General features: G+C 45.4%; 1 protein-coding gene across 5 annotated transcripts in view; it reads left to right on the top strand.

The window, feature by feature from the left end:
* FRS3 (fibroblast growth factor receptor substrate 3) overlaps nucleotides 1–26,986 on the top strand; it is a 284,142-nt gene that overhangs the window by 136,767 nt on the left and 120,389 nt on the right. For 4 of the 5 annotated variants that reach the window (XM_085652706.1, XM_085652685.1, XM_085652695.1 and 1 more), the window contains exon 2: nucleotides 21,104–21,229. The exons of the other annotated variant lie outside the window; for it this stretch is intronic. The gene's annotated coding sequence lies outside the window, so the exon portion shown is untranslated. The remainder of the gene's footprint in view (nucleotides 1–21,103; nucleotides 21,230–26,986) is intronic. 5 annotated transcript variants of the gene reach the window in all.

The raw sequence follows: 26,986 nt of genomic DNA, 5'->3' as shown, positions 1-26,986 counted from the left end.
AGTGGATCTGTTAAGGCCTTTCCAACAATTAAAAACATGAGTTCTTGTTCAAAGTTCGAGTGCAACACAACTCCCCATTATCCGGCCATCACCAGCTCACGGAAACAGCTGTCCCAGTAAACAGCACCGGACCCGCAGGGGTATTGCGGTGGTGCTCTCCCTCGACCTGGCGGGCCGGAATACATGAAAAACGAGGTTTGCCTTTAGCGGGAAGCACTCGCCGGAGACTTAGTTCCAATAAGGAGCTGCAGACACCTCAAACATGCGACAGTCACTTGCGACGCGTTTCGGGCCAACACCGCCCTTCTTCCATGGCAAACTGTCGGTTGGTGGGTCAAAACATAGGCCTCCAGTACATCCCCAAATTTAAAGTAAGTCACGCCCATGTGGGCCGGCAGCAAAAAACGCCGTGACAAAGAGGATTATGGGACTGGAAGTTTTATTTCAAAGTTGAATAATCCAAGTGGATCTGTTAAGGCCTTTCCAACAATTAAAAACATGAGTTCTTGTTCAAAGTTCGAGTGCAACACAACTCCCCATTATCAGGCCATCACCAGCAATGAATATTTTCCGGCCCGCCAGGTCGAGGGAAGCACCACCGCGCTACACACAGCGGGTCCGCGGCTGTTTATTGGGGCAGCCAAGTGCGTGAGTAGTGGATGCGCACTATCAAGGAGTTTGCTTGTCTCCGTGTACCATGCAGTAAGAAACTTTCAAAATTTTTACAATTGCAACAAGCAACCCACATGGGTTTAAAATTGACTTTGAAACTACCAGGCCCAGGATGCTTTGAGACGGCGTTCATTAGCCGGCCCACAAGGGCGTGACTATGTAAATAAATCATTTAAGGGAATCACCTGGCAGTGGTGCTTGTTTGTTCTGTGACAGTTGCCAGAGAAGAAGGGCGTAAGGCCCGAAACGCGTCGCAAGAACTGTCTGAAGATTGGGGGCAACAACTCCTTTGTGCTATATTCATCCATCTCGAGTGCATCCCACAAAAGGCAAACCCTTCAATGAATATTTTCCGGCCCGCCAGGTCGAGGGAAGCACCACCGCGCTACACACAGCGGGTCCGCGGCTGTTTATTGGGGCAGCCAAGTGCGTGAGTAGTGGATGCGCACTATCAAGGAGTTTGCTTGTCTCCGTGTACCATGCAGTAAGAAACTTTCAAAATTTTTACAATTGCAACAAGCAACCCACATGGGTTTAAAATTGACTTTGAAACTACCAGGCCCAGGATGCTTTGAGACGGCGTTCATTAGCCGGCCCACAAGGGCGTGACTATGTAAATAAATCATTTAAGGGAATCACCTGGCAGTGGTGCTTGTTTGTTCTGTGACAGTTGCCAGAGAAGAAGGGCGTAAGGCCCGAAACGCGTCGCAAGAACTGTCTGAAGGTTGGGGGCAACAACTCCTTTGTGCTATATTCATCCATCTAGAGTGCATCCCACAAAAGGCAAACCCTTCAATGAATAAATATATATATATATATATATATATATATATATATATATATATATATATATATATATATATATATATATATTCTTTCTTCTCCACAGAGGAGCGTAACAGGGTGCACTGACTCCTGTTACGGAGCGTTTTTTTTTATTACAGTAGCTCAGTTGAAACCTGCAAGGAGGTTCCGATGTATCGGTGTTCGTGGAGGAGCGTGAGCCGGGTACATTGAATGTAATCATGTGAGCTAGAGTTTGGGACACATCTGTGTATATTAACTCGCCATTAGATAATTGTCTTTGATTACCCAGCACGGAGGGGCATGGGCAGGCTCTTCTGACATGGTTTCCCATCAACCGTAAGGGGCAATTTAGACAATTGGGGTGAGTGGACATATGGTATCGAGTATAGATGCCTGATGGGACACTTTAATTAATTTTAAGTGCATATACGTGGCTGTGCATTACAGGCACCCTTTTCTATATTGCATCCAGGTTGGCACCTTGCAGAGTATCAGTCTTGTCAAAACCAGAATAGTCATTACAATTGGCTTCACTACAGGATTGTCACTGTTCCTAGAGCATGGTTGGCGCTCATTCTTTCTGCTTTTTCCTAATTTTCATGATGAGGGCGGACAGTTTAGATCTAGGACTTTGATCTCCCTTGACATGGGATAGAATTGTCATGTTTTATCTTTGTCTTTATTAACTTTACTATACATTGTTGTTGACATAGATTTTTATGCGCAACAGATCTTCGCTTTCGGGCATGACTTAGCCCTGGGAATTCCCTTTTGCATCACGCGCAATATACTGAAGCAATAACATTAAACTTTTCTTCATGATTGTGTTGAGCTTTCGCTTCGCTTTACTTAAGGTGAGGACGCAGTCCCAGTGGACCTTTTTTCCCCATTTTCTTTCCTCTAGGCCATGAGCAAGGGTTTTTACTGTTCTATTTGCTTTTTCCATTTCTCTGGTCTTACATTCTGTGTTTGTCGGTCTCACGGCTCATGTGATCTCAGAGCTATTTTCTTGGAAGAATCTTTTTAAGAGTTTTAATGTAGTTGTGAGGGGTTTGCTTTAAAATAGGGTATTTCTCTCCTGTGAATTCTCTGCACAATGTTTTGAACGTATCACGTACGCAAGTCTTAATGGCTTTGTGTTAGGATTTCGAATCTACTTTTACACGTTTGACAATTGGGAATATGTTCCTCTCGCCTTTTGAAATGTGGTGTTGTCTATTGAAGGATGTGTTTTTCGTTCTGTTACATGTCTCGTTATAAGTGTCCAGGAGTGTTTTTTAATTTTTCATTAACATTTTATTATGGTTATTGTTTAAGTCCTGTGCCGTTCTTGTACTGTATTTTACTTTATATGTTTGTGCTTTGATTTGGTGTCTTGAGTTGGTGCTAAAGAATGCAAAACCAATAGCTCAAACTTTAATAATGCGAGACCTATTGCATTGTAAATGCTTGTTAACTCTTTAGTGTCTCTCTGTGGCTGCTGCCAGCTTTGACTGATCCGGAACGTTTGTGTTTTCTCTAGAGTAGTTCTGAATGTTCTCAAAATGATAAAACCTTTTTGTTGCATTATATCCACCAGTTCCTTTCTTTTTATCCTGCTTGTTTGTAGATTGTTCCACGGAACCCACTCCAGTTTTGTCAGTATTTTATTTTTGCTCACTGCTGTGTTAATGGTTGTATAACAGACTCCTCAGTCTAGCATCCTTGTCATCCCCACTGCCCGATAATATTACCCCGAGCAATTGTGTCCACATGTGGAATTTACAATTTCCAGTAACATGACTAGAATTCGAATGTGGCAGTGAGGCCTCCTGTACAACAAACTGATGCATTTTTGGAATAAATACCCAGCTCTGGAGCACAGGGACACTAAACTGCAAATGTGGATTTAGAAAGGATCATTCCCTCCTTAAGAGACTTTGTGCCCTTAAGTAAAAGTATGAGGCGGATTTCTACTTTGACCCCTCTGTCTTTTATAATTGGCAGTAGCAAATCAGCTGTAAGCTATTTTAAACCCGATTGATATCTCATGCTGCAACTGTGCCACCTGCACAAAACCCATCCCATTGTCTGTCATGTTTGTTTTTTGAAGAAAGGTAAATGTTAGTGGAGAGGGGGGATGCTATTGTAGTAGGTCTCGGAGGCTTTCAATACTTTTGATTACTCCACAATTTGGGGTCCATGATCTTATCCTTACCTTAAAATTGATCCACACATTTCGATAATAAGTACTGCACTCTAGCCTGGATCCCAATCTATGGCTAATCCTATATGCACATTTTGTAATATAACCTAGTCATTCAAGAGAAAATACCACAAAATAAGTTGGCACAAGAGAAGGAAGGAGCACAAAAGTGGAGTTTTCTATTGGTTAATTGTAGGTCTCTCCCCAGATGTAAAACAGAGCTTTTCACTTTTCTTGAAGAGACCCAGCCAGATTTGTTATTCATTATGGAAACCTGGCCTGACTTTATGGTTACGCTCCCACAAGTCTACGCAATTGCACAAGCTGATCGACAAAACAAAGTAGGCTATCATCCTTCCAAACCTAAATGGTATATTTTCCCCCATTCCCATCCCTGGGTGTGACAATCTCACATTTGCATTTGAATTCTCCCATACATTCATGCTTTCAGGGATAGTAATATATCGCCCCCAGAAGCACCTGCCCAGTTTATACAGGCACTGCCCGATATAGTGGCAGAACAAAGTATGCAGAAGGCAAGCTACATGGTATTGGAACACCTCAATCTACACATTGAAGATACTAAGTGCACCAATGCAGCCAACTTAATTCAGGACCTCGAGGCCTTTCAGCTCACCCAAAGAATGACGCTGCCCACACACAAAAAAATACATCTTCTTGATCCTATTTTTTCAAGCTTACCTGATTTAAGACCAGCAACTTCCTCTGTGCTGGTCGGATCATTACATGATCCCTTTCCACCATAGTAAGGTAGAAACCAAACCAACGCATATTCAACAAACCCGGCCCTATCGGAGTTGGGCGAAACTAAATGGAGATAACTGGGAATCCACCGTCTCCAGCTCTGTCCCCATCATAACAGGAGAAATTGCTGAAATGCACTCCACATTTGAAGAATGGATAGATAATTTGATAGAGCAGTTAATCCCTAAGAGGTTACAGAAAAGTAGCCGCACTCAAACGCGTGCTACATATTTCGCAGATGAGCCTTCAGTTTTAAAAAAGGAATGTAAAAGAAAGAATGTGGAGAAAACATTGATACAGCCAGTAAAAAAAGCTTATAAGGATATTATTAAAAATATCATTATGCTATAGGGAAGGCTAGAGCCCCCTTCCTTAGCATGAAGATCGAAAATGCTGCCAACTAAGCAAAAGAGCTTTTTAAAATCGTCAACTCATTCATGAGACCCCTACATTTCGGCTTCATAATATGGCTATAGAGGAACTAATCCATATGCTGTTTGAAGTGTATTTCAGATGTTTAAAACGCTGACCTATGTTTTTAACATAAAGTAATGTTGCAGGGATTCTACATTTCAGCTGACGCAGTAATCTTGCCCCTGGACCTTCGATCAGCGTGTTTTTTGTTGTTAGGACTCTAGTCCTTAGTTATATGACAAGACATGCATGCTAGCAAATAGCAGCTGCATTCTCATGTTATATCTAGGTGCTAGTGTCCGACCAGAGAGAATAACAAGGAGCACTGTTTGAACTTGTCTTTGGCATTCATGCTAAATGTTATGTTCTAATTTTTGTAGAGCGCACAGCTGCCCCAGCTAGGGGGCGTCCCAGCGCTAGCAACTGCAACTGTTAAAGACGACAGAGCACATCGTACCTATAATGTCTGGAAGAGATGAGTTTTAATGGCTTTACTAAATGCAGTGCGATTGTTGTTTCTGATGCAGATAGGAAGGGAGTTCCAGAGTTTCGAATCTAAAAGAGCGCCCTCCTGCTCGCACTTTCTTCACCCGGGGGACAACAGCAAGGTGCTGGCCGATTGAACGTAATTGACGGGTGGGTGTGTAGAGTGTGGAGATTCGCCAGAATATCCGGGAAACGGAGGTTCAGGATTCCATGCGCAATGCAGAGAGACTTAAACTCCAAGCGTTTCGCCAACGGCAGCCAGTGTAGTCTGCGGATGGCATTGGTTGTGGGACAGGCTCTCGGTAGGCCAAGTAAAGTCCTGGCAGCTGCATTTTGTACCCTTTGCAGGCGGAGGATCTTGGATTTATTTGCCCATAGATAAAGTGAGCTGGCCTAGTCCAGCCTCGATAGAATGGTGGCCTGGATAATGACTTGACGGACTGTGAGATAAAAAAAAAAACCACACAGCAGTGGTTTAAGCCCTCGCAAGAGTCTGAAACTGGTACCAGCTACCATTTTAGTTTGGGCCTGAAAGTTAAGGGCCGAATCAACTCATACTCCCAAGTTCTTGACTGCCTGTTTAGGGGTGGGTGAACAGCCCAGAGTCGAAGGCCACCAGCACTCGCTCCACAATGCAGTCTCTCCCCACTAGCAAGATCTCGGATTTACTCGCGTTTAATTGGAGACAGTTGTCCGTCATCCAGTCTGCTATGGCTGTTAGATCGCTCCTGAACTTAAGCGCGTCCTGCGTGGAATCGTCTGATAGTGCCACCACTAGCTGGGTATTATCAACATATGATACCTCAGTTTGTCATCTACTCCTGGCTACTGCCGCTAAAGGTTGAACATATATATTGAATAGAGTTGGGCTCCGAGCTGAGCCCTGTGGCACCCCTTGTTCAATAATGTATACCTTAGAGCTGAAGGGAGGGACCGACACTTGAAAAGTTCTCTCAGATAAAAAAAGAGGCAAACCAGCCTAAAGCCAGGCCCTCAATGCCGGCTTCCTCCAGACGCTGCATCAGAATCTGGAGGGATACAGTGTCGAACACAGCACTCCAGTCCAATAATATCAGAGCTAATGTTCGCCCCGCATCCAGGGCATCCCTCAGATGTTCGGTTACAGCTAGGAGGGCAATCTCCGTGCCATGACCAGGGTGAAAACCATTCTAAGAAGGGTCAAGCAGATTATTTTCTATGAATCCTGTCAGAATGGAATTGATATATGCCTCAGCAATCTTGGATACCCACGGCAGGAGAGAGATAGGGCGGAAACCATCTGGTTTAGATGCATCCAATGTAGGTTTCTTTAACAACCATGGCTCGTTTCCAGGCCCTAGCGACTACTGCCGTGGATAAGGACATGTTGATCAGCTTACAAAAAGGCGAGAGGAGCAGAGGTAGAGATTTAAGGAACTGCTCTGGATTCAGAGGGTCTGCAGGAGAGCCTGATTTAACTTTTATGCAGACTGTATGCATCTCTTGTGAGATCGATGGGAAGACAGAGGGTGGTAGTAGCAGGATGCCTGCGCGCAGTGCCTGATCTGATCGCGGTGTGGGGGAGGGTCCTGTAGATTTTCTCTACTTTCTTAATGAAGAAGGTGGCGAGATCTTCGCACTGCTATTTAGAAGAAGGGAACTTTAGGTTGCCCCGCAGGTTTGTGCTCCTTAAGTATTGAGAATATTTATTTAGCAGGGGTACTACTACTTCTAATCTCATCTGCAAAGTAAGCCGCCCTTTCCTTCTGGATTGCCCTATGATAGTTTTTGATAGCTACCCGATAATGCCCCTTCAGAACTTTTGTCGTAGTCCCTTATCCACGCCCGTTCCATCTATTTGCGGGCTTTCCGATCCGTGGCTAGCTTGGTATTATACCATGGACTGGATTGGCTGTTACGGCTCTGTGACCACCTGACAGGAATGAGCGTATTAAAGGAATTCAGAATCCAGACTTATATAGCCTTTTCGGCCCCATCTGCCTCATCCGGCATGCTAGGTGTATGCATGAGGAGGAGGGCATGAAACATTTCGATGTCAAGTTTGTGCCAGGGGCGTTTCAGAACTGGTTTCCGGGCTACCCTTGGGGGGGGGGGGGGGGTCCTACTCCCTGGAGTGCCATGGGCACTAGGTAGTGGTCAGACCAGCTCATCAGGATAGGTGGGTTGACTGTGAGGGTGGATAGATTGGAGATGACAGGATCTAGCAAGTGTCCAGCAGAGTGGGTACAGCCTGATACAAGTTGTAGAAGCTGGAGGGCAGTAAGTTTTGCTAGAAAATTGCTTATCTCACAATCATGTTTGTTATCTAAGTGCAGATTCAGGTCGCCAATAATGCTAAAGTTGGCTGATCTAATAGCCAGTGTTCCTGCTGCACCAATCAGTGCGTCCCTGAACTCTTTAGAGGGGCCAGGCGGGCGATGGACCAGAAGCCCAGACATTGTGACGGTGCCATTGAAGGCGATCCTAAAGTGCGCACACTCGCAGCCTGCCAGGGCCTCCTTGATAAGAGTGCAGGTGTAACTAGATTTAAAGATGATAGCAATGCCACCACTTCTGGCCCCTCTGTTAAGAGTCACGATGTTAAAACCGTGGGGCAGAGCCAGACTCCGTGTTGGCCGTGAGCCATGTCTGTCAGGAAGAGGATGTCTGGTGACTCGTTCTGCAGCAAACCGTACACTTCAGCACAGTGCTTTACTAAAGAACAACAGTTTAAGCTAAGGAGTTTAACAACGTGCTCAGAGGGTGGTAGAGGTGATGCGACGGCCCAGGAGTTAAACCCACAGCTTCTACAACAGAAAGGGCCCTCCCGAGGGAGACACACTGATGGACGCAATGCCAGACCCTCTTACGAATAGACATTAGATCACCCTGGGAGTATACCTGCTTGCCAGCGGCTGATCCGGCAGCATGTCTGGCGTTGTCCAGGTACAGACGGGCGCAGGTAGGCTTGCTTTGGCGCGCACGCTGCGCATCCGCTCCTCGGCAGGCATTAAGAGCCGGGGGGCACAACTGGCTCCGCTCGGTAGAGCTGCTGATTGGTGAAGGCAGAACCAATCGGCGCTCAGCCTGAACCGAGGACACGGAAGCCGGAACAGCCCAAAAAAGGTTTAAAACCCAGACACGGTTCCCCAATTAATGCAGTTTGAAACAGTAAAAGCACTTTAAAAAAATTCAGCAGATTAGCAATGTGGTGAGCGTCAGCGGAGCTCACAGAGCACAATCCATTTGAGCGGAACAATAAATCCCAGGGAAAGAACAGAACACAGAAAAATATGTAGGTTTTGTGTGAAAATGCGTGGCACAAAAGTAAGCGTGTTTCTCCAGTAACGTGTGCAAAAGAAATGCAGCCTACAATGTGTGCAGCTAGGCTAACCTAGGGTAAACGACAATGGCCCATGCAGGAAACTCACAACATCCTCCCTTTTGTCAGGATAATAGCATGATAAACAATATCAAACAATATAAATGTAATTTGAAGATAAACTCAAAACCTAGCTTGTAAATAAGATATTGATAAAGGAATTGTCTATATTGAAAAATAATCAAATCGTGGTGGTTCGGAGAAATCCATTGTGCCAGTCGCCAATGCAAAGTATTCCATAAAGGATTCTAACCCACACAAATGAAGATAGGTCAACAGCCCAAGTTATGAGCTCAAAAGAACATACACGATTCTCAGTCTCTGCCGATGTCGAGAAAGTTACCAGGCAACCTACATCCGTGTTAGTAGAGCCTGTATCCTATGATACATGTGCAGATGCACATGTTTTCTTGAATGTGGGTGGTTCAAAGCTTGCATTGTGGAGAAATAGCAAACCTAAAGGACAGTCCTGAAAATAGGTCACTAAGGGACTTGTCAGCAGTCCAGTGTCCAAGGCAGTGGGTGTCTGCCGGTAAGGCAGGCTGGAATCGGAAGCATACACTCATGGTAGTGTTGGGGCGGTTCCTATTCCAGAGGGTCTGCAAAAGGAACATCCATTGCAGAGAAGTAGAAACAGGATGAGAATGCCATAAATGAGGAATAACAGCAACGGGAATCCTCCAAATCCACTGGAAAAAATGGAGTGAATAAAAGCCGGTATTACTCCAAAGATAGTTTGGAATGAACTAACTAGGTTGGAGCCACCAACCATACCAAAAGTGGGCAAGGCTGGCCGTAATAGAGGCATTACGAATTCGATGTACTAATTCTCCGAAATGCAGGGGAAGGTTTGTATTTAACAATGACTGTATTTCACTAGAAGATCTAGCCACCTGCAATCCGCTTTGGAATAATGCTTTGAGTCTGCTTAGTTTGTTGAGGTCTGCCTTCAAAGTTGGAATGGAAGGCCGGAACAAGCCATCTACAGTCTCATGGGGAGGGGGAAACAATACATTGTTGCAACAAGTGACCAATCTTAATCACTAAGCGTTAAATAGCACCAGTTAGAAAGTACTGCAATAAAGGGGAGAATGGCGGGGACGGGAAGTCATTTTAAATAACGTGCCAGCTGGGCAGCGTAAGTATTACAGGCACCATGAATTTTATCATGTTTATAAACAAGTGAATGTCCGACAGAGTTCCATTCTTCCCCAGTAATAAAAACGTCCTTATTGGTACGTTCACAATGATAGGTTAAAGGGAAGTGAGCCCAATTCATGAATGAAACTGCTTCCGAGGGGTTCAGGAAAATGTTTCATGCAAGCTGTTTCATGAAACAGGCAGAGAAATGACACCATGTATTAACCACTCAGCGGAAGGAGTTTCAGCTACAGTGAATGGAAGTTCTAATTTTTTTTTTAAGTGCACCATTGTGTAGATTGCGTATTTCATGGCCAGCAATTGTTTACGTGTTAAATTATAAGGCAAAAATAAATTGCTGCAATTTAAGTAATGTAATTGAACGCGCCCATTTTTAAGTGTTTGAAGCGTCCAGATAAACTGCATACTAGATCTAAGCTGATTTTGCCCTTGATACAGTGTTGACATCTCACCATGCACAATATCAATAACACGACAATGTTATTTAAATTGTGAATATAAGAAGACAACCTATTAATACTGTTATCCACAACAGCAAGCACTTTATCCAAATTATCTTGATCAATTTGTCTCAAACGTGCAGCAGCTTCCATCTGGGATAATTTCCAAATTTCTTTATAAAAGCATATATAAATCTTTTAGAATGTGGGGATTTGGGACCTAAAAGAAAATGTTAAATGTATGTCTTCAGACAAGAGAGAAAGGTGTTGCTTCACTGCAGACAGTGTGGAATGTTCAAACCATTGTTGACGCAACCTTCCCACTTAATAGGTGGTGGTAATACCAGAATGTGTTGACTGAGCATGTCGGGGATCGGGTCGGTTTGATTTGAATCCGGTTGTGGAATTAAGAAAACGAGCGTGGCAACTATTCGTGTCTACTGGCCACAACAACCACCCGTCATGACTCGGAAATAAAGAATTTAACGTACAACTGTGCACCATGCTATTTATCTAGTCTTTCATGCAATTTGTGAAACTGCCAGTTATTAGAGCGAGCAGTAGAGGGTCTTGTCAGGCTGTTCATTTCTTTAATTTTTTCTAATCCCAGACATGTAGTCTGCTGGATCGTTTAATTCAAGAAAATCATTTGGGTAGGGATTAAACCGGCTCGAAATAAATAATGTTTCAGTTCCTTGAACCTGCCAAGTTTGAATTCCTTAAATCAATGGTGTCCTTTCAGTAATCATAGCCTTTAAGGGCTAACTGGTTGACAGAAGAAGCTGTATATATGCGCTTAGTCTGGGTGTGCATATATGTTTTTGATTGGGTAGGAACTAATTTGAAATAATATGAAGCAGGATCTGAAGTGTCCTATCCTGTGAAGTACGTAAATTTGTCTCTTTGCCTTTTGGAACTCCCTTTTGGAAGATGTTCTCATTGTGTGTAATTAAAATGTGGATGCTGACCACTAGCTTTGTGCAGAAAATAATGTCCGTAATGATAACAGAACCTATCTGCATAGTTAGCAGAATTAAAATATAGGTTCTCTGATTCAGAATTAGTATAATATTCTAGTTCCGAAATCTTAGAATTTACGGTATCAACATCCCAATCATCCGAATATAAGCCAGGTACTAGTACCTCATCCAAATACGTTTTTAACACATAGGGTATCTGCCGGATCTCCGTAGGGCCAAATAGGTCGATATGAACTTTATCCCAAACAATTCCATCAGTCACTGGAAGAGCTGAAATGTTGATGAGGGACAAGTCTCTTTTCAGTTTGTAAAGAAGAAAGGGGGGTGAGGGGGCAACACCCTGTTGACCCGTTCCGTAGGAGAACGTTCTGGGAGGTAATGGCCATTGATTAAGAGGAAAAAAATTGTCACAAATCCAATCCACATGAACAGAAAAACCAAGGAGCGAATGATCCAGACTTATATCTAAGGCAGGACTAGATAAGTGTGTTTTTAACCATGAAATAAAAATAAATCTGTGCAGTTGGTGGTTGCAAAACAGAAGAACTGTCTGAAGAAAAATCATCTTGATCCATCTAGACCCTGGAGGTACTCAATTGAATACCCGGAGGCTGTGAGACTGCTGTAAGACCTAATAAAAATCCTATTCGGAAGGACTCTCCAAGGGTTGACCCGTATAAACTTCCGGCGTAGAAGTTATAGCAGAAGCAGGTACTGTCAAATTATTGATGGCAGATTGGCTGCTTTATCAGCCAGAGAATTCCCTACAGCATGTGTTTCCACATGTTGATGACTCAATGTATGTATTACATGAGTTGGTGGCAACCTATCCTTAAGATCTCCCACTTTAACCCAAAGCAGTTTGTGCTTGATTGTGCTACCCTTCGAATCTCTGTATTCATTTTGTCACCAAAAATGTAAATTCTCATTAAAGGACTGTACACAGTAAAACAAATCACACACTAGAAGTGTGGGGAATTTCATGCAATTTTAAGTGCAAGAACCAAAGCCCTCAGTTCAGCTAACTACGCAGTACAGTCTCCTAAAGACTGCGTGTGAGTTGTTTGAGGGTAAAAAACTCCATCTAGCATAACACCAATAACAATGGCGCATGTGGCAGACTACTGATGCTTAGAACCTATAGCAGGTTGAGCTAAACCGTCAGTGTAAACAACATGCTTATACTGATATGTAGAGACAGTACAGTAGAGGGCAACGGATAGACATGTTCACTCTGTAAACATTCTTGTGCTTACAAAAGGTCGAAGATAAAGTCTACGTCCATCGCCGTTAAGGGCGTAGCCCAGAGGTTCGCAAACTTTTTTGAACCGTGGCTCCCTTGACCAAATTGACAGTTGGCTGGGGCTCCCCACCATTTTTTTACCGGTGGGCGCGTGGGGGGGGGGGGGGGGGGGGGATGTAAGCCCGACCTCGGGAGTACTTCCTGTTGTCTTCCTTAAATTAATTGGGATGCAATGAAGGTATTATAATCATATTTGTAACAAAATAAAAATATAACAGTTGTTTAAAGATGACCTATCAATTTCATTCCGATAAGGTTCTAGTAGACATGGACAGTCTAGGTTCTGTCCATGTCTAGTTGAAGAACCTATCCATGATGCAAGCCCCAGCCCTGGTGCCCTGTTCTCCACTGACAAAAACCTCATCATCTCTGATTACCAACCACTCTCCTGGCCCAACCATAACAAAATACACCTCGGTCTGGAGGTAAACTCAATGATTAACTCAAGCTAATGTACATTTCATCACTGTATCGAGCCTCAACCACAGTCTGCGCAGCTACGTGCCCACAGCCTGACATCTGCAGCGGTATCAAGTGGCCCCATGCCAACTCCAATGATTAAACAAAGCGCCGCGCGTGCGCCCACGCCTTGGCAGAGCGAACAACGGGGACATCTGCGGGAGCTGAGAGGTGGGCAGCGGAACATCTGGGTGCTGACGGAGGCCAAGCATGCAAGGCACCCTGTCTAAGCATGCCTGGCGCGTTGCCAGGAGGGGAGCTAAGTGTGTGCCAAAGCAGGGGCAGTTGCAGAAGATAAGGACAGTCAACACTACCATGATTCATCTGCTTTGCTTTGTCAGCCACCAAAAACTATTAAAATATAATGGGATTACCCGGCAAGTCATCAGGATCTCTTCAGCAATAGGGAAAAATCAGCAGGATCGGAAATGTAGGACCCAATCTCGCGGTTACTCCTCATTCTCACCAATCGTTCACCAGAAGTCTGCAGCTGATTACAACCGCCACAGTCTCCGCAAGATTAATAATGGGTCAGACAGCCAACTGTAATTTTGGTGGGTCCAGTAACTTTCATTGCCAGGCACATCGACTTTAAGATGTCGTGATCTCAAGCACACAAGTTTTCAGGGCTAGTGCACGATACAAAGACTTCTTGTATCTGGAACCAATGAATGTACAAAAGAATCGGCCCGTTTTGCCTCGCATTCATCTTGTACAATGGCCTAATCAAGACACTCTGGGTACACCGTACCCCACACTTCACAGGGGAAGGGATGGAACATTTCTCAGGGAGATTCCACCCAGGAATTTGTGTTGGACACTGAATGCCCATGATCACAAATCCCACATTTACAAGAAAGTGCGCATGGAGGGCGCGGCACTACAAGCCCTTACTTAACGATTTCCTGGTTAAGAGGGTCCCACGAGGCACGGCACAACACGGCGGTCAGCAACAACGATCCTCAAACGCTCCGAGCTGTGTATGCCAGTAATGCTGAGACTACGCATCTTAAAGCACGTACGACACGTGCGTACGTACGCACGTATGCGTATGGCGGCGTAGTGCGCTCTTGGGCCAAACCATTTTGAAGGTGGCATTTCCCCCCCCCCCCCCGGCTTCTCATCACGGCGCACTGGGGTGCCGCGGTGCACACTTTGGGAACCACTGGCGTAGCCCCTTGTATCAATCAAGGATGGAAGGCTTTATCATTAGGAAAGCTAGGATTTGCGACAGCCTCTAAGGCCGGCACAAGAGTAACAACAATAATGTGCTTCCCTGGTGCAAGGGGCCTTTCTCTAAGGATGGCCATCTGCACAGCAGTTAGTATTTTTTCAGTGGACAAACGCTTTTCTGCAGTGGAATATAAATGTGATTTATAAGCTATAAGAACCATTTCACCCTCACTAAAGGTGACATATGTAAATATGATTGCACCCGGTAACACTCGGATGACTAGGTTTGTGGTATTAACATGTGTATGCAAGTGCTGTGTTACAAGCAAGTCTTATTGTAATGATCTGTTTCTGTGTGGTCTGATATCCAAGATTAAATGGAAAAATCACGATGTATTAATGCATAAAGGGTTTTGTGTGTTGTGCATAATCTGGTATGTACGTCCTGCAAAAATTCTAAAATCCCAATAGGGACTACAATGTTTTGAGTGTTTTAGGGGGTTGCAATTACACGCATTTATTCAGAAAGTGAGGGGCAAGACTCTTCTTAATTTGTAAGTTCATACTTTAAGGAAAGGACACTGAGAAAAGCGCTGTTAGATTTCTTTTTAAAGTTGACCTTGTAGCAAAGTTCAGCAAATCCCAATATTATGTGATCCACTCTTGCCAAGTGGGAGTTTAATCCATCGTCCGTCAGGTAGATATCCACATAGGACCAAGGGTCTGTTTCATGAAGAAAATACACAATTTGTGCTGCAAAAAGTCCCTGGCTATTTGTATAGCCCATAGGAAGTAGAGCATAACACATTTGAAAGCCTAAGACGCTAAAGGCAGACCAGTCCCGGCTCTCAGGAGCCAAATTGTGACTGAAAAAACCATCAGAAATATCCAAAGTGGTTTTCTATTTTTTACGTACTAGGTTATTAATGAGGGCCATGCTATGCGTATTTTGTACTTCAAATGCGCGTGTATGCCTTCAAATGTCTATAGTCTAAGACTATGTGATAGGAATGGTCAGGTTTCAGAACAGGAAAAAGATTATTCATTTGAGAAACACAGGGCTCAAATACTCCCTGGCATTCCAGTTGGGAAAGAATTTCCTTAATGGGTGCCTTAGCATCCCGTTTAATAGGACACTGTGGTTGCACTTGAGGTGTGGACTGTATAGGAATGACATGGTAAGGCAATTCTTCATCCCAACCAGTATGGTTATGATAAAGTGCAGGGGTCAATGCAAGGGCCCATTGAGATGCATAAGCTTGTTTGGCTTTTTCTGGGACAAGGTGTGAAAAAGAAGGGAGAATTACATCACCACCTTGAGGGAGAAGGGTGAAGCAAAAACAAAAGGTGAGGGCCATTCGACCTCCGGCAAAAGTAGGTCATAAGACGTAGGTAAGTTGTCCCTAAATATCTATTTAATGGTGCGTTTAACGTCCCCTTCAATTTGAATATCTAAATGATATAGCCTGTCTAGAGGGGCTATACGGGTGTCCGCGGTTTGAACCGCAATAAATGTTTCAGTTGCTTTCGCTACCAGAAATTGGTGAAGTGTCTAGCGTCCTATGGAGACTTTTGCTGCGCTGTTGAAGAGTCGGTGCCAGACTCCTGTTCAGGAGGAGGGTTCTCACTGTCTGTGGCATATTTAGCAGTTAAAGCTGCAACTTTCTTTATCTGAAACAGTGGTTTATATATAGGAGGCCTATCCTTCTCCTTTATCTTCACGTCAGACAAGCGTTGTGTCTCCCTTTTTGGTTCCACGTACTCTTCTTGTTTGCAGTCAGATCATCTTCCTCTCTCATACTGTTGATCAGACAGTTCCTGAAAAGAACGAGGAGAACGTGCAGCAGATGCGCGATACTGGACTGGAGTCTTTATTTTAGTGCAATCACAAAAATAGTATCGTCTTTCAGAAGACTTTGTGGGTGGAGAACCTCCACGTGGTATTCCTTTCTGTTGGTGGTGTTTAGATTTATGCCAAGTGGCGGTACTGACGATCTGGTTCCCAAACTATTGCGTCCTAGAGACATATACATTAGCAAACATAACTGGCAGCTCACGTTCGCGGTTGGCTACTGCCTCTGCGGCAAGTCGCTGGCGGATAGCCAAAGACTCTGCTCCACCTTTAACATAAGAGAATAATTTTGAAGACAATGGGATAATTACCCATGAGTTTCATCCACAAGTCGACGGCAGGACCTGCCCCATACCCATTCTGTATTTGTTTGAGGACGTTCAATAGAATGGCCTCTGAGAGATTGCCATGACAAAGAGTGCAGACTGTGGCAAAAATAGTCTCCCAGGTGTTGCAGTCAGCTAGATTGGGAACCAGTCCAATGGGTAAGCACATAGTTAAAATTCGGTGTATGTCCTGTGGTTTCGTAAAGGGAAACACGGCTTCAAGTTTGGGGGGGGGGGGGGGGGGGAAAGCAATCTAAAACTGAATTTCCTCACGATTAGTGGGCCTTCTGCCCCTAACTGAATAAACAATTACAGGTCTTATTACTGGTGCTGCATGCAATTGTGCTTGCAGGCCAAGTCTAGCTGGACCAGCTAGTAATGTACAGGAAATAAATTGAGTTAGTTGTTGATTAAAGATGGCAAGAGCATTCTACAAAGATTCAAATTACCTACATCTGGATATGGTGTATATCCAGCCAATGCCGACCATGTGGCCCCCATCTTTACTGAGAGGATGCATTTGAACTTGCCCAGGCACATGGGGAAGGGCGCTATTAAACCAAGTCTGGTGTTCCCAGACTGTAAGAGGAATTTCAACAAGAGCATATGGTCGGTATGCTGCAGGTGCCTGGGGTGTTATACATTCAAGAAAAGTATTCGTGTTAGCGTCCACAATCAGAAATGCGGCCCAGGAATAAAAATCTTAAAAGTGGGATGTAGCATCCGCTTGAACTACAAAAATTACCGGAGCTCCTGTATTAGGGACTCCACATTGTTATAAATGGGCATATACTGCCAGTCGGCAATAGGTTGATCCAAAAGTAATTTTACAAAGGATTCCAAGTGTAGCACAAACGGGTATAAAAGCTTTTAATATTTCAGCTTTAATAATCAACAGTACTAGGTGCTACCCAAAAACTGTGGAAAAACCCCAACACGGATGTTTCCAATACAAAGGTGCATGGGTATTGTGGACCAGCTCAAGCACTACTCAGGATTCCCGCAAGTAAGTACCTGACCAAAACGTTGGCGGTGCCATGTTGGAGGGATTCTGCTCAGGCACAGAATTATGCTTGGGACCATATAACATCAGCATGTAGGTCACCTTACTACCTCCGTATCCATGAGCTCCAGTCAGACTAGCTATAGTGTCTCATTTGCCCTCCTAACCTTACCAGGGAAACAAGTGAGTTGGCACCCCAGAACACAGCACTCTATCTTCTCAGAGATCGTGGTAACGGGACACACCCTTTTGCTCTCTCTCACTCGTACTTGCCCACAGTAGGATAAACAAGAGATATGAAGGAAGTTTTGAATATTTATTTAAACTATCATGCTCTAAGATGCAGTATTTGTGCCATGGTTGGAAAACAAATGGATAACAAAAATAAGGCTAGCATGGTTATCAAACGTATACCATAAAATGCCCTGTCATTTTATAAGAGAGCCTAACTCCCCTCCTTCGTACTGAAGTGATATGATTATTAATAGAAGATCTCTGGAATGAGTGGCGGGTTAGTCGAAGAGCCAGGTCTTGAGGCCCTTTCTGAAGGTGTGCAGAGTGGGGGTGCGTCTGATGTTGATAGGCAGCTCGTTCCAGGTATTTGCCGCGATTTAGGAGAAGGCTCTTCCACCCATTCTTGCTCTGCTGATTCGTGGGGTTTCGGCGAGGGTAAGGTCGGCGGATCGGAGGCTTCTCTTTGGTATGGAAGGAGATTCTTATGTTGAGATATTGGGGCCCGATGTTATGGAGGCATCTGTAGGCGTGGGTGAGTATCTTGAAGGTTACTCTCTGCTCGACCGGGAGCCAGTGGAGGTGTTACAGGTGTTGGGTGATGTGTTCATGTCAAGGGATGCCGAAGACGACTCTAGCTGCGGTGTTCTGTATGGTCTGGAGCTTTGCGAGCAGGGATTTGTTGATTCCTGCATAGATGGCGTTTCCATAGTCCAGTTTGCTGGTTGTGATTGTGAGTGTGTGGGTGACGGTCTTTCTGGATTCGGGGACGATCCATTCGAAGGATGCGGAGGGTGTTTAAACAGGTGGATGCGACAGCTTTGATCTGTCAGTTCATTGTGAGGGAGTAGTTGAGTATGATGCCCAGGTTCTGGGTGTGGTCCGTGGGGTTCAGGGGTGGGGTGGGGTGGCTGCTGAGGGCGATGGGCCACCAGGTGTTGTCCCATGCAGAGGGGGAGGGTCCGAGAACGAGGACTTTTGTCTTCTCTGAGTTGTGCTTCAGGCAGCTGCTGCTCATCCAGGATGTGACATCCTTCATTCCTTTCTGGAAGCTGAATCTGGTGTTGGGGGGAGTCCTTGGTGAGGGAGTGGGAGAGGGTGAGCTGGGTGTCGTCTGCATAGGATACTATGCTGAGTCCATGCTGTCTGACGATGGCGGTGAGGGAGGCCATGTAGATGTTGAAGTGCATGGGGCTGAGCGACGATCCCTGGGGCACTCTGCAGTTGATCTCTGTGGGTTTGGAGAGGAAGAGCGTGAGTCTGATTCTTTGGGTTCTGCCTGTGAGGAAGAAGCGGAGCCCGTCGTGGGGGGCTCTCTGTATGCCGGCGTCGTGGAGTCTGGCGGTGAGAGTGTGGTGGAAGATGGTGTCGAAGGTTGCAGAGAGGCCAAGCAGGATCAGGGCCGCGGTGTGGCCTTGGTCGAGGAGGGTGCGGATGTCGTCTGTGGTGGCGAGTAAGGCGGTCTCGGTGCTGTGGTTGCTGCGGAATCAGTCTGACCTGGTCTACGGTGTTCAGACTAAATCCCAGGAATAGTGCCGAATACGAAAACATATGCAGGTTCTGTGTGAAAATACAACGTGGCACAAAAGCAAGCATGTTTATGTAGTAACATGTGCAAAAGAAATGCAACCTACAACGTGTACAACTAGGCTAACCTAGAGAAAACGACAATGGGCCATGCAGGAAACACACGATAGTAACAGTTGCGAACGTGGTAATGCAGTTTGTAAGCCACAACGGACATTGTTCATGTATGTTATGCATTGCCTGCATTTTCATAGAGCTTTGGACAACTGTGAGTGTCCTAGTCTATTTTATTTTGTTTGTCCCTCAACCAGGTTCTAGAAACGAATATTGTTAAATAAGTAAATAAAGTTAAATGTGTACAAAACCCATCACCACAATTGTTTTCACCCTGTACATACTGGATAAAAACGAACGCCACGAAAACAGATTCAAATAGATCAGGTACAGTAATTTGAGGTCGGAGTTAAATGGTGGGATGGAGTAAATACTGAGGTCAAGCTGTCTGTGGGAAATCAAGAATTGGATGTAGAGAATATGGCTGTCTTAGTGGACAGAACTACTTAAGGGTACAGTGGATCCCTAGCTAGTCCTGTTGACTTAGCTTGATTCTTTAGGTGCCCAGTAAAGAAGGTGGGTGAGATAGTAAGCTCTTCTTCGCCTCAGACACCAGTGCTTAAGCAAAATAAGCCTACCATTCCTGCAAGTCAGGAGAAACTCTGCTACTCACCTCACAGACAATTGTCTTCGCTATGTGCAGTTGTGATGTTTATTTTTGTCTGCAGTAATGAAGTAATTGCATGTTTGTTGTGGATACACATGCTGTGCAGTCTCCTGCAATCTAGTGTTGGGTTCAAAATATTGTAATTTATTTATCTTCAAAGGGTTTCAGGACACCCCACTTCTGCTGTGAAAGCCCTCCACTCTGAAACTCTTTACATCTCCCAAATATATTTCAGTGTTGCACACCTACCGGGATTCTGAAATGGACCTCCTTAAACAAAGACGTTAGCCAGGCAACCGGATCTTATACATTTGGTGGCTTCATATTCTCTAATACTCTCTCACCCATTTAATAAACTTCCTCAAATTCTGCAAGTGATTGAAATCTAACCACTTCTTTCTTGCTAGCCTATGACTAGAGGACATCTCCATGCCTCAGACACCTTCCCTCCAGAATTTCTAAGTCATTGCATTCCTCACCATAATTAATTTGTGCCTACTCATATGCCAAAGAACAATTGGTGTTTTTCCGCCAGTTCGTTTGACCTGCTTATTAATGCTCCATGGTTTTTGCTTGAAAGACTTTACCATCCTATTTCCTCCAACAAGATGTGCATTTCATAACCTGTGCACTACTGCTGCTTTGCTGAGCCTTCCTACATAACTGCATGTGCATTTTTTTGGAAGACCTTCATGGTTTTCTTATTTATACTTCACTGCTCTGTCAGTTTTATGTAATGCCTGGTTCTTGGTGTAAAGCTTTCAGGGACTTTTTTCAGCAGTTTGAAGCACGTTTCAAAAATCTTAATTTATACGTTTTAAAGTACTGAATATCATGCACTAATTGTCTCGTAGTTCTGAAACTGACGATAGTTATGTCGCTCCCAACCCATATTTAGTGTTCTTGTGCAGCGTTGCTTAGCTCTTATGGTAGCTCAACAATCTGAGGTGGTCACCCTGTAGAGTAGCCTCCAAAGACATCCATGCAAAAAATAATAATCAAGAAACCGCTCTTCCCCCAAGTGGGGGGGGGGGGCATTCGAAAAAATACTAGCAAGTTCGAGACTTGCTCCATGTAAACGTGTTGTATTTCTGTTAAGGATAATAAGTCTTGATTTAATGATGGTTAACAAATTGAGAGGCAATTTCTTGAATATACTGATTGGGGTGTTTTGTGTTTCTAATTACATATAAGCTGGCTTTATTTTCTTTTTCCCTTTTTTTTTTCTTGTTTATAGATGTCGCCTGATGCAGCATAATGGGGCTGTAGATATACCATTTTTGTACAAGGACGCCTAGCAGAGGAATTTTCTAGTGAAGTGGGCACTGAAGTTACCCCCTGGCCGTCTCCCACCAATGGCCAGGTAAGTGAATGTAGAGGTAGATTTTGGACGTGGTTAATTCCATTTGGTCTGTGCTTTCTCTCCTCGGGAGATCTTGGACTCCATTCATTGAATTTTGTCCTCCGTTAAGACCTGAGCATTTCTGTGAATGCGGGATGTCAGTGGTTCCAGCTCAGAGGATTTCCTCCATTGGGGCTGCTTTTGACACATATCTGAGAACGCCGTCCCTCCTCTTTCAGCCAGCGAACCGTCACTTCTTCCCCACCCTTTGGTGGATAAAATGTATATGGCAGACTTTGACACCTTATTGTGCACTCTGCAGGCCGTGGCTAGGGGCACTTGTCTCTGATTCTAGGCATATGCTTGATTAGGCGACACAAGATTTCCATGTGGTATCAAATTTGCTTTTGTTGCAGACTGTTGGAAATATCAAACATTTGTTTTCAAATCTGGCTAGGAAATCTATTGTGTTATTGTTGGAAACGGGTAGCGTGGTGCAGAGCGGGTGGGCCAAACTCCGGAGGAGATGTGCTAAGCATCCACGCAGTACACACAGGCGACACACAAGGCACACTCCAAAAAGAGACGCTACACAAGTTTGTGTAAGAATAACTTTTGTATTGTCAAAACACAAGATATTAATAGCAATCTCTATCCTGCGCCAACTGGCGCTAGGTCAAAAGTTACAGGGGGGAATTATTTACATGGCAGGGCCAATCGGGCCCCTGCCGGAACCATGGCAACATACAGGTAGAATGAATGTACGTAAGGAATAAAGGTGCAGTCCATTGGCCTCAATCCTGCAATAAAATACATCTGGGCATAACTTTAGACATTAGGCCGGAACACCTGTAATAAACATCATGACATCACCATATGCAGCACCAATATGAATGACCCCTGAGGCAGAAATCAGAGTAGGCAGAACACCATTGATGTAGGCCTAAGGGGAAAAGAACCCTTGTCATTAGCATGAATCCAGGCGCGAGGCATACATTGGCCTCACAGCACTTCTCATTCCATTAGCCTCCGTCCGAGTGGGCATAACTGGGAATTAACATAAAACCTGCAATGCGAACATCATGGCATGACATTAGGCAAGATTAGCCTGCGGCATCTCCATAGGCACAAAACGTATGAGCATGGAGACCTAGGGGATACTCATCAGATGTAGACCATCTTAGGGGGGCATAAGCCACTTCAGCTCAGGTACATCCCTGTATACGGGACACCAGCCAGGCACGCACTAGGGGATAAAAACATTCAGCATCCACCTTAGGCTTCCAGACGCCTTCAGCATCCGTTACATGGAGCATCAATCACAAACCCCCCCCACTGGGCCGGAATCTTGAGCAACCCCACATCAGTATGACAACGTCAACACCCCATTGGGTATAAGAGCATTAGGGGGAAAAACCTTATCACGACCCACAGGCCCTTTATGCCGGTGAACATTTGTAGAAGTCACGTTGGCCTAAATTAGAACAGGCATAAGCAACACTGGCAGTGGCCACCGCCACACCCACAGGAGTCACCGTCTAACTGTCCCCAATGATGTGAACGTGCCAAAATGAGGCTCACAGCTACTGGTTGGGCATGGGTCCCTCTCCGGGACTCAGAAATAGTGTGCCCCCCCCCCCCCGTCCCCCCCTCGGTGCAGCTGCCCGGGCTCTCGCGGTGCAACTGTGGTGAGCGAGAGGTTACTGGCATCAAGGGACGTAGTTGGGGGGGGGGGGGGGGCGGCGCCCGCAACAGTCAACACGGCTCCCAACTGAACACACACGGGTTGGAGCCCCTCGTCGGGGACTCTCGGCTTCGGGGGCCTCGGGTACCGACCCCGTACCTCGAGCGGCCTCGGCCGGTCCCAACCTGCAGCCCCACTCACCAGCAGCCCGGGGCTTCCTCTAGTCTTCACCCGGGCTCCAGCGGACTCTTCTCAGGTGCAGGGCTCTCCTCCGCTCACGGGGAGCCCTGCGGACGCCAGTTCCTTCTTCTGCTTCACTCGGGCCCCCTTCTGGGACCCGGGACTTCTGTAGGGAGTCGGCAGCCTCCGCACTCTTCCCCTCACCACCGCGGGGCTCTCCCAGACTCCCGGGAGTCCCGCTCGACCGGGCAATAACTTTCGGCTCCGCCCACGCCAGGCACTCTGCAGGCCTTCCGGGTCGCCGCAGGCAGCGCGGCGGCTCCTCCAGGATTCTAAGTGCGGGGTGGGCTCCCGCCTTCAGTTCGAGTACACTCACCCTCCTGGCAACTCACACGCGGGGTAGGCACCCGCCAATCGAATAGGCCCGCAGCGGGGTAGGCACCCGCTGTGTGTTTTACATCAGCACGAGGGCAGCAATACGCGGGGTGGGCACCTGCTTTCCCATGCAACGCGGGGATTTCCCCAGGCGGCCATCACGTGGGGTGGACACCCACGGCAGTTAGCAAAGCGCCTCCATTACACGGGGTTGGCTCCCGCAGTGCTGTTAAGTTCAAACAGCTCCTCCACACAGCACTACTCGGGCCGTAGATCTAACGCTTCCCAGGCGCTAGGCAGTCCCCTCAGCTCCAGGGGCATAAGATGGTGCTCCTCTTCTCTGGGGCAATCAGCACGTAGCGCCACCCACACCAAGCACTAGGTACCAGGCAGCTGGGATTACCACACTCACCAGCCGAGCACAGTCAGTTCCAGTGTAGCGCACTTGGTTGAGGGTTTCTTGAGGGGGGGAGTTGAGTTGGTGGCTGAAGGCGGACTAATTAGTCTCTGTAGGTCGTCCCTGGGTTCTCCTCCCACCGAGCCAGATCAGTGGGTTAGTTCAGGATCCCTCACCAACTTAAAAGGCAGCGCCTAAGCCCTGGCACTTCCAGCGGCATAGGTCCCTGACTAGGCTCTACCGCCTAAAACTCCTGCGTAGGTTCCTCCAGGTTAGCATCGACCCAACTATAGTTTCCCCTCGCCCTGTGGACAGTAGGGGGGGTGTAGGTAAGCTCAGGGCCCAGCACACAGGCCCATGTGGCGGTAACCCCTGGCAGCAGGTCCCCTCTCTCTCAGGTCCACCCTCTGACAGACCACATGGCAGCCCAGCTCCGCCCTTTATACGCCCCTCACCCCACCTACCAGACAGTGCCAGAAGCTTCTAGAAGCGTCTGGGGAAACTGGTTCTAACTGGCCTAGGGGGAGGGGTAGAGCACCCTGGGGGCCAGGCTTCCCTCCAAAAGCTAGGGTTGCTGGGAAATAACCACTAGACTGTTAACCCAGCTCAGTCAGACGGCGCAACCACACAGCTATGGCATCCACTTTAAAAGTTACATGTTTAAAATGGGGAAACTCAGACTGCGTACACCATCACACAGCTTTCAATCTTCGCATTTATTTAAAATGGAGTTTCCCATCAAAGCGAAAAAATTCCGGGAAAAGGGCCAAGTCCAACAGTTATAGTAAACGAAGTCTGGATTTTACATCTTTAATAAAAAAAAATTAAAAGTATGGGCTTTTAGCTAGATCAGTCTGTGCTAGGGAAGCTCGTTTTAGGAGTCTTGGCAGAGTGATGTTTCCATCACGTAGTTTGAGGGTAACTAATGCTAAAAAAAAAAAAAGCCAGCATACATGTGTATTGCTGAGGCAGCTTTGTGAATACATCATCCTCTTGTTGTTCTCCACCAAGCTATGTATTTGTTATTGTTCCTGGAAGTATGGAAAGTCAAGGAACATTCACTTCACTCGGGTCCTTGGGGAGAGCCTCACTGTTTGTATGTTTATAAATTGTGTGCTGAGATGTATTTTCTGTAGTAATGTAAATTTGGCGGATTGTTTACCGATCATTCTTTAGCAAAAAAACCCTATGCATGGTAACCACAACTAATGCATGCTTTGTAGGTTACGGGGTTCCCCAATTCTACTCTTATTCAGGAACAGACTAGCTCTACTGTTAATCTAGAAGCAAGACTTAGCTTACCAATACAACCATGATGGGACTGTGTTCCAGTCTTGAGTATCTGGGATAAATTTGAGAGCATGGAAGCGTCCTGGGTAAATTGATGGCTCCACAGCTCAAAAGGAAAGGCTGTCTATTTGAACCTATTCAAACCTTATGGTGGCTAGCAGCATGTCACGCTGTCTGGAAACTACTTGACTGGATTTCGACATTTTACTATTTAGGTGGGATGTAGGCTCATCTAAATTATTAACCATAAATTTAGCAATGCTAAATACCTATAACTCTATAATTGGGAAGCAGGTCGAGATTGTTTAGGAAGCATTAATAAATTGGACCCAAAGGTGAGTATAGATATTTCTCTATTACCTGGATGTGATTCAGGAGCAGCAATGTTTTGTTGATTCCCATCTGCATATGTATTGTGTTTTATTGCAACACATATATAATGCTTTCTTACCCCTATGATGGGTGCTGAAACTCTTTCCTACGTGGGTAGCATGTATCATTGGAAGGGTTTGCCTTTGTTTTGATTCCGTGTGAGAGTGTGTTTCCATGTCATGCGTGAGGACCACCGATGTGCGGTTATCGTGTTATGGGTTGCAGTGCTTAGCAGTGTAATGGATGAGGAAGTGTGAGAGACAGGTCTACAGTTTATGGATTTGAGTAAGCTTGCAACTTTGAGCAGCTCTGCAGGTCTCTGCATAGTATTTCTTATTTTCATAGACTGCTTAGCTGGTAACTGTTCTGGGCTGTCCATTCTGAGATATTTGTGTTAAATGTTTATGATCCTGAGTAGGTGTAGGTCGAAGGAAAACCTGGATCAGAGATCTGCAGAAATGGACTTTGTTACTTTCATCTCATATCTAATTGCCGTTGTAACTAGTTGGGACCAGCAGTGCTGAACTAAAGTAAAGTCCTCCGTTGACCAGACAGATCTCTTCAGTTATGCCGTGCCTGTTCAGTTTGTGATGGGTGCTTTAATGCTATGGACTGGCATTTACTGAAGTTTCTGTGTGGTGATTAAATTAATAGAAGTTAGGTGTGATCTTTAGTGGGAGAGGGGGATATGTGAATTCATGCATTGGTTAGCGGTGTTAATAGATTAGCTACAGAGGATTAGGTATTGTTAGGTTGCAGAGGTATGACTTCTAAAGGAGAAGTTGTATTCTTTTTAATGAGGCATGGGATATTTGCAGAGATACATTAAGGTAACATGTATGTGACTTGGAGTATGCTGCGCTTGGAGAGAGGAAGCATGCAGAGGGTGTCAAAGAAAAAGGAGTGTCGCCAATTGGAAGTTTCAGGTTGAAGTGAGTTTTCATACAGGGTTTATGGGAATATTCTACAATATATATGTTGCAATTTCAACGTAAGCCATGTGGACGAGAGAGAGAGAGAAAGAAAGAATATGAGTGTGATGAGAGAGAGACTGACTCTCTCAATTGTCACTTGTGGGTAAATAGATTTAAAATAATTATGACTTCATTTTCCCATAAATCAGATGGAAGGAACGCAAAACAGGAATGTTGTATTTTAAATGTTATGCTTCAGATGCTCATCCCCTGTTCCTCTGATGATCAGGGTGAGATGAAGGATAAGAGTCTGGTTTAGTAAATTTGTGTAAACTAATGCTTCTGTGGGCAGGCAGCTCTAGCCTGCCTCCAGTCCAAAGCACCCATAACATAGGCACAAGGAAGTATGAATTCCTGGTGAAATATTGATTTAATTTTAGAGTTTGTAATCCAAGAAATTTTGCGTGACAACTTTTCTCCCTCCATACATGATTACTTTGACAAATGTTATGTTTCCTGAATGCCTAACAAATCGAGTTTAGCACTCTGGGGGCGGTAAACTAAAG

Source organism: Triturus cristatus, chromosome 1_1 (genome assembly GCF_964204655.1).
Source record: "Triturus cristatus chromosome 1_1, aTriCri1.1, whole genome shotgun sequence".
NCBI lineage: Eukaryota > Metazoa > Chordata > Amphibia > Caudata > Salamandridae > Triturus > Triturus cristatus.
The sequence above is the reverse complement of the archived record's forward strand: the minus strand, read 5'-3'. Positions and strand labels throughout refer to the sequence as shown.